This window comes from Thermobia domestica, chromosome 8 (assembly GCF_964235325.1).
Source record: "Thermobia domestica chromosome 8, izTheDome1.hap1.1, whole genome shotgun sequence".
In the NCBI taxonomy this organism is placed as follows: Eukaryota; Metazoa; Arthropoda; class Insecta; order Zygentoma; family Lepismatidae; genus Thermobia; species Thermobia domestica.
Genome location: NC_137461.1, coordinates 33,401,295 through 33,415,708, shown reverse-complemented (window position 1 = coordinate 33,415,708; position 14,414 = coordinate 33,401,295). Strand labels below are relative to the sequence as shown.

At 31.6% G+C, this 14,414-nt stretch overlaps 1 long non-coding RNA gene across 1 annotated transcript in view; it reads right to left on the bottom strand.

The window, feature by feature from the left end:
* Window positions 1-14,414, bottom strand: part of LOC145691608 (uncharacterized) — a 66,732-nt gene that overhangs the window by 26,284 nt on the left and 26,034 nt on the right. Inside the window, exon 9 of the long non-coding RNA XR_014132424.1 lies at window positions 11,897-11,953. This is a non-coding gene — a long non-coding RNA (uncharacterized LOC145691608). The remainder of the gene's footprint in view (window positions 1-11,896; window positions 11,954-14,414) is intronic.

Here is a 14,414-nt window from a genome sequence, read left to right as displayed (position 1 = left end):
ACACTGTGTTGCCGTTTATATTTCAAAATTAGGGGTTGGTGAATATTTCGATAGTTACGGTCTTCCACTGTATATATCATACCATATAAGGTTTCTAAAACGTAACTGCTTATTTTATATATGGAATAATAAACGCATTCAAGATGATTTATTTCCATTTTGTGGACATTACTCTTTTCTGTATTTAGCATGTCGTGCGTCTGGTTATTCATTACAGCATTTCTTAAATAAATTCGCAACTTCCACCGTTGATGCAAATGATATTATACTTTACTCATTTATGAAAATGGGATACGGACAAAATCTGGCAGCCGAAACATAGCCGCCCAAAAATTCGCCGGCCAAAACCTTCGAATTCTATTATTCCCTCGATGTTCCCTACGATTGTTATTTCCACACCAATTATTATCTCTGTCACTACGAAGTTCTTCCGTTCGATTCTGTTCATTATTCGTTTGTGTATTTTCACCATCATTGTTGCCTTATTACCGTGATTCTACCTTGCACCATTATTGTAATTATTTCGTCTATTACTTCTCTGATGGCCATTGGACGACGCGTTTGTCGTTTTAGTTTGCTGCACACGAAACGAACGATTGTCTTTGTAATTATTATTGTTGTATGTATTCTAACCTCTCTTCACGTTATTATTTTCCGTTGCCCTTAATGATTCAATCCTAGCAATACTGGCCAAAAACTGTTGAAACAAAATGCACGGATGCAATGTCAATTCTTCACGGTACCTTCGTGGCAAAGTGTCGATAATGATTGCAATGATTTTTACAGTTGAACTTTCTGGATTTAAATCTTTTAGTAATTAGTACTGTTTCATGCAAAACTACGAATATTGTCATGAGTCTTTAGATCAAACCGCCTACACCTACACAAAGCGATCTGACTGGCGACAATATTATCTGAATCAAACGTGTCTATTAAAGCCTTTTCAAACTGATCAAAAGTTTCAAACTTCCTCGGATAATTCGCAACCCACTCTTTATCCACTTGCTCGACAAGACATGGAATAATGTGAAACAAATCGTCTTCATATATGCAAACTACTCTGGCCTTTTCTTTCAAATCCTGAATATATGAAAGCGCAGTTGTACTATCCGGAAGCCCTGTATAATTTGGGAGGTGCTGCAAATCCCTTACTTAAATAATACGGTTTAGTTTGGAAACTACGCGAATAGACTTGTTTTACACTACCACCAGATCCATCGGATTCGAATCCTTCACTCTGATAATCTGAGTCGTCAAACTCCGTATCAAACTTATTCTCTCTACGCTTGATAAACGCACGATAGTCTGTAATTGTCGAATTTTGTCTTCGATATGTTACTGACGTGCTAACAATTCGTGATTAATTCCCTCTAATTTATGCATTCCCTGTGCAACATATCGATTATGTTCCGATTTTACAATAACAGCGGGCTGTTTCCCAAAGTGCTCAATTATCAATTCAACAGTAACTTTATGGTGTTTCCTAAAGCTTCCTAACGTTTGTTCGATTCCATCTGATCGTTCACTGTTCAGTTTTAAGATTTGCCTGTGCGCTTGCACTTCCGCACGTATCTCACTTGTCTTTTCCGCTAGTTCCTTTACGTAATGTTTAGTTCGTGTGTAACACCTTCTTGCCTATTCATACGAAAGTTAATAGTTTCACAATCTTTGTCTTTGAGAACCTGTTGTTTTTCTATTTCCTTCTCTTGGTACTTTACCCCTTGTACTCCTTTCAGAACATCAATTTCACGTTGTTGTGTTTCAGTAGCTTGTCTATACTCAATCTGCACCGCTTGTACAAATTCACGCAATTGCTCAATTCTTTTCGTACATTCAGCACTGCCTGCATCAACACATTTGGTTAGATTAGCTAATTCAAGAAGTATTCCAGTTATGGTGTAATTAGTCGTTGTAATATCGCCACACAAACTATCTAATATACTTTCTAATTCTAGTCGATTCTGCGTGCAATCATTCGCTAGTTTAGCTATAGACTGTTTATATTCGATTGCCAATTCGCTTATTAATTGCTTGCATTCACCTACTGACTCAGCTAATGAATGTTCTAACCGATCGCTGTTTTCTAGTTTCTGTTCTAATTTAGTGGACTGTTTCTCTAATTATGCTTGAATTTGTTCTTATGTAATACTACTCTCCAAACTGATATAAATTACAAACAACTGATTTAAAACAGAAAATGCGAAATATAAACTCTTAAATTCAACAATAAATCGTGAACAAGCGACTCTCTAGAACACGATGAATGTCATTATTTCAATTGCTAAAAACTAAAATTCTTTTTTAATTGAAATTTTACTCTACCAAATATTTCAATTTAAAGCATTGCAATTACAACCGCATTGAAATTAACACAAATATAAACTAACACCATGTAGGCCTACAAAACACTTTCTCTTACTTATAAACCCATATGAAGGTACATACTTCTGTGTGAAACGTGTATGAATGTGTGTGTTTCTATATCCTCGATCAGCTGTTTGCTGTCCGATCACTTTTACATAATATTAAAATTCAACAGGAAAAATGTTGGCGAATTATATTTTGACTCTTCTCAATGTTAAAGCTATTTCAGATGTATAATCTACGTTACCTGCTTTTCGCATTTATCTCTCTACACTATTTACCTGTAAATAAATTAATTTGCTGGAGTTATACGCAAACATTCTTTGACGGAAATCAACGCTTACTACGCGGGTCAAATCAGCTTTGAAACACGTTACATATATGAATGTTTAGGCAGCAATTCAAGAATGATTAACCGAAGATTGCTATAACTTTGTTCTGAAAACGGTCGCCAAGTTGGTTGGTACCGTGGTCTTCGTCGCTTTTAGGATTCACTATGAATTATATACGACAGTCACTTTCATCTTTCTCTCTCTCTGCTTAATTTACTTTTATCACCCGTCTGTTTTATCCCAGTTGCGCCACGGCGAAGCACGGGTTCACCAATACCTACATCCTCGTCAAATTTGGAGCTGGGAAACGGCAGACAAGAATATAAGTAACATAAAGTAAAAGTTTATGCTTATAACTAAACTAGGTACAGACAACGAGTAGAAATTAATTTTATGAACAAATAATAAAACCTGATTTAAAATGTTAGTATACGTAATAACACTTAACCACAAATAACACTACATTTAGATTAAAATCAAAATTACAAACAAACTACAAACTTTCTATTTTGTGATATTTACGGTCGTTTGAATTGATATTCGAGATGGCTGTGTGTCGAAGTTAATAATTTAAACTGCATTATACTCACAGTAATCTTCGACTGGTCAACTCCTTCGGGCTTGTTGAGTTCTGACTAATCACAGAAATTCCACAATAAGTTCCACAACTGGTAATTTTTAAACTGGTTTACGTTGATCCGCTTACAGCTAGACAATAACTATCCCAAGATTTCAATCGTGGGAAGTCCAAATACTGAACAGTTAATTAGCACATAAAGATATTGGCGATTATCCTGGCATCACGTAACGCCTACGCAACGCACAATATTTCACTAATTATAACACTGTCAACAAAAAAATGCGCTTTCTTCAATTTTGAGTTCCTTTTGCACTTGAGGATCGTGACTGAACTTCCGATTATTAACTTAATTTTGACGCTCAACAAGCCAGGGGAGCGCACATAGAGAAAAGAAAATCCACTTAATCCAGCACAGACGAGAACGTCTGGCAATTACAACTGGAAAGGTGCGAATGAATTTGCTAGTCCAACCAACTCCTTAATACATCAATGCGTGGGCGAAGAGTAACAGTCCCGAAATTCAGACACAAAAGAACATTCACCACAAATGTAGATATCAGGTGATCAGGGTCCTTGGAGCTAGACGCACAAACACAGACACATAAACATACCAAACTGATGGGAGAAAGCTTCGAGATGTTTCTTTCATGTACGAGGCATGGTCAATTAAATTCAAAATTAACACTGTTTTCCCATCTTGCTTAAATGCGATGAATGAGCCTGGCGTCGGTGATAAATTATTGGTATGTTTATGGACGTTCTCCTATTATTAAATTCATACTCTATATTGGTAAGTCTTTTAGATGTTTTTTCTAATTAATGTTAATGTCTTTTTGTTTATATTTTTGAAATTTGTTACAAAGATATAATTTTCCATTATTTTTGAAAATAATAAGTTGCAATTAGTTAGTAATGAAAATTCACTTGCTTGAATTTTGTACTTAGATCTATTTTACCTTAGAAGTCACACTTTAAAACTTTTTCAAGTAATCACCTTAGTAAATATTAGGTATGCTTAAAAATACAACTGGTGTAATGTCCAGTTTTGGTATTGCCATAATATTAAATTTTTGTACATTAATTATGACTTCCTATTTTTCTCCCAATTGTACCATCGCTTACAACTATGAAACTTTTGTAACTTTTTATAGAATTAGTTTGCATTTACTAGGTATGATTGAATAACAAAAAAGGAATACATTTTTGTAATAATCTTACTGTTTTCTGAATGGAAAATATAGGTCTAGCAATGTAAGGGATTGCGTGATTATTACAAACACTATCAGCAGAAATAAGAAATAATAGACTAATGTACATAGATGAAAACAATAAACATACATTTCAGTAATACTTCTTAGAATTGCATAGATTTACGTACAAATTCTTGAGTCCTATATTTCACAGCTCATTCTTTTCATTGATTATATGATGTTTTCTTCTAATTTTGCTCTCAGTTGCGTAAGTCCAAGCTAATTTGCTTTTAAGAGACGGAACAGGAACTTCCCAGATGAAATTTTGAGAAAGTTCCCAAGAAAACTCTTCATTTTCTGGCCAGTAGGATATAGGACTAGAGCAATTCGTAAATTGCACTCTGACATACAAAAATAATAGTTACAAAAATTCCAAAAAACAGTTTTTTATTTTTTAACCGTATCATGTATGTGTTAAAATCATCCTATAAAAAAGGTTTCAAGAGTTTCACAGTTGTAATTTACGACCAATGACACAATTTGTAACAAAACTTAAAACTGTATATTTCCACACATGTAAAATACCAAAACATTAATAATTACAAAAATACCAAAAGCATCCTTTTATTAACTATATCATGTATGTGCTAAGATGATTTTATTCAAAAAATTTCAAAAGTTTCATAGTTGTAACATACGAGCAATGACACAATTTGTAACAAAACTTAAAACTGTATATTTCCGTACATAATAAAAAATAATTACAAAAATACAAAAACACAGCCTCTTTATTTTTTTAACCATACCATGTACGTGTTAAGATGAATGTACAAAAAGTTTCAAAAGTTTCATAGTTGTAACTTTTGAGAAATGGCACCTAAAATTTGCTTTGTATACCCATTAATGTTTGACAGTGTAACCTTTTGCAAAGTTGCTTAAAATCTGCTGAAAGAGCAAAACTCAAGCATTCATTTGACACCTGGATGAGCCCGATAACTTCAAAAAAAGGAAATTATGGTAATTTAGTTCCATGATGCTGAGTGGCGGAAAGTGAAATTGAAGCAAAATTCACATTTTTCAAAAATTTCTCCCCGGCCTTATTTCTCATCCAAAAAATCGGAAAAAATTAATTTAGCAAAATTTCATTGGTATTAATGTATTTAAAAATTTTGAAGAGAATCTGAGACACTGAAGCACAGTGCTCTAGGTAATTTGACATTGAATGATCCTACAGCAATACTTGGTTGCTGAAAATAATGACATATAAGTACAAGGTCTCTCTCTCTCTCTCTTTCTAGGAAAGAGCCAAAAGCTAGGAAGTGCAAAGGATTTTCAGGAATCACAAATACAAGAAAGTAAAATATTATTAAAATTTTTCAACGCTTTACCATAGTGTCTAAAAGTACAGTTAATCAGAATACAACATATTTGAAACAAGTGAATAGAAATATCAAATCTAAAAGTTTATCTTACTTTTATTAACTACTTATATTACTTCGAATATTTCATTGCACTAATATTGATTTATAATATTTATATGTTAAATTTGAGAAACATATGAAGAGAGAAGAGCTGACCTTTTCATTCATGATTGGAGCCCAAAAGATGCTATAGTATTATGCTACTGATTTCTGATCAGTTTTAACATCTGCGAGGACTCATATATTTAGGAAATTTCCGTAAATAGGTGTTAGGGATATGGATGTTTTAAGCAGCATATTTTAATTGTATGAAGATCATTCTTAAAAATTTTTACTGATAACTTCTACAAGAAGCATATTTAGTGGTTAAAAAGGGAAAGACATTTTTCGTTAACATTCCTGTACTAGATCGTAACACATAAAGTTTCAATACCTCTCTGAGCACTTCTTAAAATTATAGTAGTCAGCTACGCTGCTAAACATCTGGCACGAACTTCTATATTTTTATACGTTTAGGAGAGTAGTGGAATACTACACATCGACGAACATACCTGAAAAGTCTTTAAACTATTTGTGTTATAATTTGATACAAGAATATACTTGTTCTTTAAAGATTACCTTTAAATATTTACTGATGTATGTTAAATGATTCGGATTTAATGTTTAAAACGATAAAGAAATGATACCTTAAACTCCTATATTAGATTCTAACTCATTTAGTTTCAATATTTCTCTGCCTTCTTACGAGGTTTAAAGTATTCCACTGCCTGTTGAACTTCTGACATAAAAATACAGCGTAGCGGAATAATATATATCGAAGAAGGAGTCTAAAATCCTCGAAACAGTTTTTCTGATAATTTAACAAGAAATGTTAAGGTAAGACCTTTTTCTCTTTTAAAATATCATCTTCAGACTTTAATTTTTTTGATTCCACAAACTTAATGACAACTTACTCTAAGTTTTAATTCTTTATATATTATTGTTTACAATTGTTGGCACTTCTTCAGTTGATCAACAGGTTATGATAGTTTATTTTGTTCATATATTTGTTTTTTAAACAGTTTTGTTTTAGTTTGAGTTTCTTTGTTTTCACTATTGAAAATTATAGAAAAACTTTATTTCTTAAAATGCATGTTCAATTAATCTTCTTCCATCTCCCTCTCTTTCATTCTCTTCATATATATATATATATATATATATATATATATATATATATATATATATATATATATGCTGATATCTTCCCTTCTCTTTTCCATACACTGCTTCCATTTACCTTTTCTACTGTGAATTATTGTTTGCCACATTGTAACATGTCTTCATCTATTGTGACTTATATATATATTCTGAATTAATTATTTGTTCATCTTCCTCATAACGATCAAAATAACCATTATTGTCTTCTGTAATTCATTATTTTATTTTTTGGCACATCGTAACAAGGTCTCTGTCTAATTTACTTAATTTATACCTTCAGAATTAAGCGTTCATTTATCACTCTCGTATCGATCAACATAATAATCATAAATATATGTCATCCTTCGTAATCTGCTTCAAATTGAAAAGTATCTTTGCACTACATCCTCCGCTAACTGCTTTGTCTAGATCACTTTAAGATTTTCATTCAATGGTCTGTGAGTTACAGTTCGTTAATCTTGTTCTTAGTACGTCAAACAAGCAGATAAAGAGTAGATCTAAGAACATGACATCTTCGTAAATACGAACATGTCAAGTTAACGAGATAGGTACAACATTCGTAAATTTGTAACTACTTGTACACTGTCAATATTTCTTTACATCTATCTCTTGCTTCGCCTTGTCCTCGCCTTGGCTATTATTTGTTTGTCTATATCATTATTCCGGTATAAACCGTGCACTGATGTCATATACCAGACAATTGTAAATGTCTGTTCTGGATACAAGAATTCTCTACTTTGATACCATCCATCAAGTATCATATTTCCGTATCCTAGCTTACCTCTTAACGTTCCTTGTAGCACATTCACAAGAATACAGTTTCTATTAAGATTTGTTTATTTGGCCTAAATAACATCAATTAATGTTGCTCTTTCCTTCTTCACCTTCCTAACACTTCTTTATTCTTTTCCCCCTATCTATCAACAATTTCCTGTACTCTTGTCAATATTCTTCATAAAATTTTTTAGTCTATGCTTGCATAATATCTTTGTCTAAGCCATAAACTCAACACGACACATTTGCTGATTTTTCTTTTTAACTCTTCATTCAATGATACATAAAATATGCCTTCTTTCTTCTTAAAGACTCTTCTGACATTCCTATTTTTCCTTTGTTTTTCTTTCATTCGACTTCTGTTGGGACAGGCCTGTTCGTTCCAATTATCCATACTTGTATGTTAGCGTTTATTTGCATTATGTATTTTATGAAGCTTTTTTGACAAAATATCTTACCAATGTTTGTATCTTTAGCATTTATTTGATTGTGTATTTTTTGAAGCTTTTGTGATATACCATATCTTACCAATGCGTGAATGTTTAACATTTTTTTTAAAATTATGTTTTTTTGAAGCTTTTGTGATATTCAATATCTTGCCAGTGATTGTATATTTAGCATTTATTTGCATTATGTATATTTTTTAGCTTTTGTGATATGTAATATCTTACCAATACTTGCATGTTTAGCATTTATTTGCATTATGTATTTTTTCAAACTTTCGTGATACACAATATCTTACCAATATTTGTATGCTTAGCATCTATTTGCACTATGTATTTTTGAAGCTTTTGTGATATACAATATCTTACCAATATCTGTATGGTTAGCATTTATTTGCATTATGTATTTTTAAGATTTTGTGATATACAATATTCTACCAATATTTGTATGTTTAGCATTTACTTGTGTTATGTATATTTTGAAGCTTTTGTGATATACAACATCTTACCAATGCTCTTATGTTCAGCATTTATTTAAATTAGGTATGTTTTGAAGCTTTTGTGATATACAATATCTTACCAATACCTGTAGTTAAGCATTTATTTGCATTATGTATATTTTTTTTAAAATTTTGTGATATACAATATGCTACCAATACTTTTATATTTAGTATTTGTTTGCATTATGTAATTTTTGAAGGTTTTGTGATATAGAATACCTTACCAATATCTGTACGTTTAGCATTTATTTACATTATTTATTTTTGAAGCTTTTCTGATGTAGAATATCTTACCAATACCTTCATTTTTTGCATTTTTTGCATTTATTTGCATTATGTATTTTTTGAAGCTTTTGTGATATACAATATCTTACCAATATTTGTGCGTTTAGCATGTATTTGATTATGTATTTTTGAAGCTTCTGTGATGTACAATATCTTACTAATGTTCAGTATCTACGCCACCCTTATTTTTAGTCCGTTGATTTATATTGAGGATTTTCTTTTCTTTTCCTTGAAATGTACTTAATTTTGATTACCTGATTTTACTGATTTCTTAGTAAACTTTGCTTAAATGTTCCTTCAAAAGTAATTTTCATTATATATAAATTTTATACTCTTTAAATTAAATTAGATTAATTAAATATTAAAATTATAAATACGGGTCATTCTCATTTGACTCCGGCAAATCATGCAAGAAAAAAATCAGAAATAACTTTCAAAGAATAAGAGAAAGAAGATTTTTGTTATGATTCTTAGGACCTCTCAGTAAGGAGTTCATATTTTGGCATGCACTTTTTATCTCCATTTTGCAAAAAATTAAGATTTTTTAGAAAGATTAGTTACTGTATTTGTATATACAAGAATCGTTGTCAAAATTCATGTCACGTTACCGTATGAGCTTTTTCACTAAAGTAAGGGGTGTACGGGGTTTGTTTTGCAAAGCTAGATAAGATGTTCAGTATGACATGAAATAAATATTTGTTAACGGATTTTATTGAAGGAAATTTGCTAGAATGGACGAAAGTAACATATGTGACAAGCAAGTAACATATCTGATATGTATGTATAATTACTGTACTAAAATTGAGATTTTTCCATATGTAATTCAAAATGCATTCTTTGTACTGAAACAGTTTGCGTTTGACATGTACATACATGTCGAGTAAACATTCTCTGAAATATGTAGCATTCTATATCAAGTAAATATTTCTGCAAACCATACCCTAATTTGTTGAATACTTTAAGAAACAGTTAAACTGTTAGAAATTTAAAATGTGCGAAATTGAAGAGAAAATGAAAAATATGTTTACAAACGTAGGTAAAATAAGAATATTTCAAAACCATCTACTCCAGTAGCTTTCCCGGATATATTTGTCAACAGAAAGTATCCTTTGCTAGGTTGTTCTGGAATGGATTTTTCTATTACATTTTCATTTTCATACCGTATCTTATTCTCAACAAGAGAACACATAAATCTATTTTCACCAACAAAGTGTAGTAACCTCAGTCCAGTTCGATCAGAATTTGTTACAATCCCAGTATAATATGCATTGCCATATTTCACTATCACTCCATGAGTCTCCATCCGATTACCATGAGGATGATTTTTCAGAAGAACAGACTTCACAAATTCGCTCAGTTTCTTTCGGAAAGACATCTTTTAAACCATAACTTTTCCACACTGGAGGCAATTCCTGGCAAAAAAACACGACAGATTTCTTTCTTTCAACGCATATACAAAAGTATTTATGAAAAATAACTTGATGAAGTTTTTTTTATGTTTTTCATGGGCTGAAGATTTTCCTCTTTCTTCAGTTTTTCCATTTCAGCTATATCTTCGGAATTCATGAAGTACATTTCAATAGTATTGACAGTGAGTTCTTTTACTTTCTCTTACAAATTTTTTGAATCTGACATATCTTCCCCTCGGCAAGCTAAATTGTCAGCAACTCGTTTGACAGCTTGACCCACACCATCTGGATTGTTCTTACTTTTGTCCACTTATTTTGATCTTGATATTTTCTATTTATTTTCCTTAAATCTGTTGTATTTCTTTCAATATTTCTCAGCTAGCTTTTTAGTAGAACGTAACTATTTTTTAAGCTTTTTTTTAAAAAAAACATTTAAATTCAAAGATAGAAAAAAGCAACTTATTTTAACTTTTGCAGTAAATGTACTATTACTTTTAATAATTTTAGCACACTTGTTGTTCAGTCAAAAACAATTAGAAAATTGAATTATAATATATTTAAACAAAATAATTCATAACTCAATCCAACAAATTTTATTGCAGATGCAAGCTTTTCAATTAATGTGCGATTTTTAATCTGATTGAAAACTAAAATTATTAATCCCTTTGGGGACTGTTATTTACAGTATATCATTGCAGTATGGAAAATCAGGAAATAAGTTAAATTACTGAGAGAATAATTGTTATTCTATGACAAAGGCATTCTTTGAAGTTAAATAAGTTACTATGGTCACTTAAGTCACTGAGACATTTGGTAACATATGCGGCAGTAACGAATATAACATTTTGTATATTTTGAAGAAAAACTGATCATATTTCTAACTGAATGAAATATCTTTTAATATTGTGAAAACGGTACGCCAACTCTTCAAAATATACCAAGTGTAAATTTTTAGCATCATGAATAGTCTTGAAACATTGGAGATTTATTACATCTAGTTTTACACTCATGTACGTGTTTCCGTCTACAAGATCAAAAGTTTACCACAACCATCGGCGGATTGCCTACACTGAACCATAAAACATTCACAGAACGAACTTAACAATATAACATGGTATTTCAAATCCTGCCATGCGTTGGAAAATTCATAGAACCAGAGTGTAACTCAAGTGACACACAATTACAGGACAGAAGTTTTTTTTCTTAAAATTACCAAAAATATTCACCAAAAAAAGAAACTTTATATTTTTTATTTTTACTTAAGTATCTGATTACGATTGTGATAATTTTATTTTCCATCTCACACTAACTACTTCAAACTTTGAAAATGCTATTAGGACAGGTAACTTAAATTACTAATTTTATATTATTTCCAAATAACTCTGAGAGATGTATCCTTACTAATTTCGCTTATAGCATTTTCAGCAGCTGCCCTGCCTTCTCCTTCTAAAATAGAAGCTGAAAAAATTTAAGATTTTCAGTATAGAATTCAGTAGTACATAGCATGACGGAGTTAAATGAGAATGACTCAGATATCAAAACATAATTTTCACAAAGTAAAAGACATCAGTAAATTAAAACCATTAAGATTGCAGTTTATTTTTAATAAACATGTGCAAAGAAAACAAAAGAATTTCTCTATAAATCAATGGGTTAAGAAAATGAAAGAAGCTGCAGTGACTATTAAACGCTATTAAACGACTTTTGTTGTTAATTGACTTATATTTTTCACTTTAGCAGACAGATTATCTCATCTTCCATTCATATTTCTGTTTTACTAAAAGTACTACATAATTTTAAGTTGAATTAAGGTATATTTGTAGTAAGAGATATATAAATTCAAATGAAGTGCAATATTTAAATTTGAACACTAATAGAGAAGGATATTAGAAATATCACTTTTGGTTTAATACCCCCTTTGTTTTATTTAATTTTCTACATTTAAAAGATAATTTACTCTTTTACCTCCAGATGGTAAGTAATGATAAGCTACATAATGAAATACCTTAACAATTCTCTATGGGGAAATATTTTATAATGAGCAACATTTTCGTCTCTCCAACTGTTGACATCACCAGTAGAATAAATTTAAGAAATTATTCTTCATTTTAATACACAAACAAGCAATTCAATAAAAGAAACGAGAAATACAACAATACAAACAAGTCAACAACCAACTGAACTATACTACTTAGAAAATTATTTCATTACATTTTCTTCTTTTCGTACAATTGTTGGGGCTGAAAATGTACTGTAAAAGTGCACATACCTATGAAAATGAAATGAAATCTTTAAGCTTAACGTCCCACGGTTATGCCGGTTAGGCTAAAGGAGACGGTGATAATGAGAAATTAGTGAAATGAAGAAAGTGGGAGGAAACGGGAGAACTCCGAGAAAACCCACGAGCACGGTGTTTGTCCACCACAAAGTCCACACGGCGCGAGCTGGGATCGAACCAGGGACCCCAAGCGCCAGAGGTGAACGCTCTACCTCTGAGCCACCGCGCCTCCCTGCACATACCTATGTTAGCTGTGCTTATCCGAAGTTACTCTGTGGAATTCCGAAATAAACCAGGCTAGACGAAAGATATGTATCGAGGGTGCTTATGTCGTAAGGACAAAGAAACATAAATAATTAAGATTGTTGGTAATTGTAGTCAATGTAAGCATTCTCTCGGAAATAATCATAAATATTAAAAGAAGATATTCATCAAAGTAGTGCTCGTTATTAGACATACTCCAATTTACAATACTAATCACTACTTAACTTTCATTTAGAAATATGTTGAAATTATTTTTCTCTTCTATTCAGAAACAATCTTTGAAGTAAGGTCGAAAACTTGATTTGTTGTGACGAATATAGTTGTTATGACAACAACCATGTGCATTGTATGCTGTTTAATGTTTCAAGAACCCACGATGGGGTTCGAGACAATATGGCGTCGTGATAAGCAGCCCTGTCTTGAACTCCAGTTTGATACATTGTTATATATATCTTTTTACAAGTGTTCTTTTTAATTCAAATTATGTTTGCTTAAAATTTTAAAGAGTGTGGACGTTTCTAGTGTTAATAATTTTCAATACCATGAAAAGTTAGCAATCAGACAAACAGTTTAACATGGGCGACTTTGGGCTCTGTGCCTGTGCCATTTTATTGCAACTCCGGTTGCGATCCTGACAAAGTGTATAACAATTTTTAATTTACACCAATTTGTACTATTTAACAATCATAGAGTAATAGTCGACATGGCTTATGCCTGCGGCATTCCTATTATAAAACCACCAGTGTGGTTATAGAACAAGAACCCACGATTTTATTCTCATCTTCAGGATACGGCATGAAAAAACCAAACACAATGTCCCCTACAAACCAACAGAGAAGGAAGAACTATCTATCTCACTACAATTGTCACCTCTTGTGAATTCTTAGTAGAATCTTAGCGAAACACTAAACTATACAGTTTATTGATCTACTCTAAATTCAAGGTCTTGCTAAGACGATTCAGAATTCAGAACACCGGAGTATATTGTACGTATAGTATGTGATTGCGGTAAAGCCCATACTAGACAAAGTAGACACCCGATTGAGATTTGCCGTAAAGAACGTTCCAATTCAAGCAGAAAAATAAGCATAAGCAGAGCCTAGTAAACCAGAATGCTTTAATACAGTGTTTCTCAACCTAATTCCTATCACGACCCCATTTTATCACATCTTCTTGCTAACAACCTCCTTATAATTTCTGACTTGTAATAAGTGTGCGGGATTTTTAATATACGTATTACGAAGATCTCACGATATCCATGTATTTCTGTAATAGTAGAATATAATTTTTGTATATAGTGGATACAATAACTTCCCAAAAAGCGAATGGATTAATACCAAATTTGGTCAGTTCATTCGTATTACAAATATCGAATTC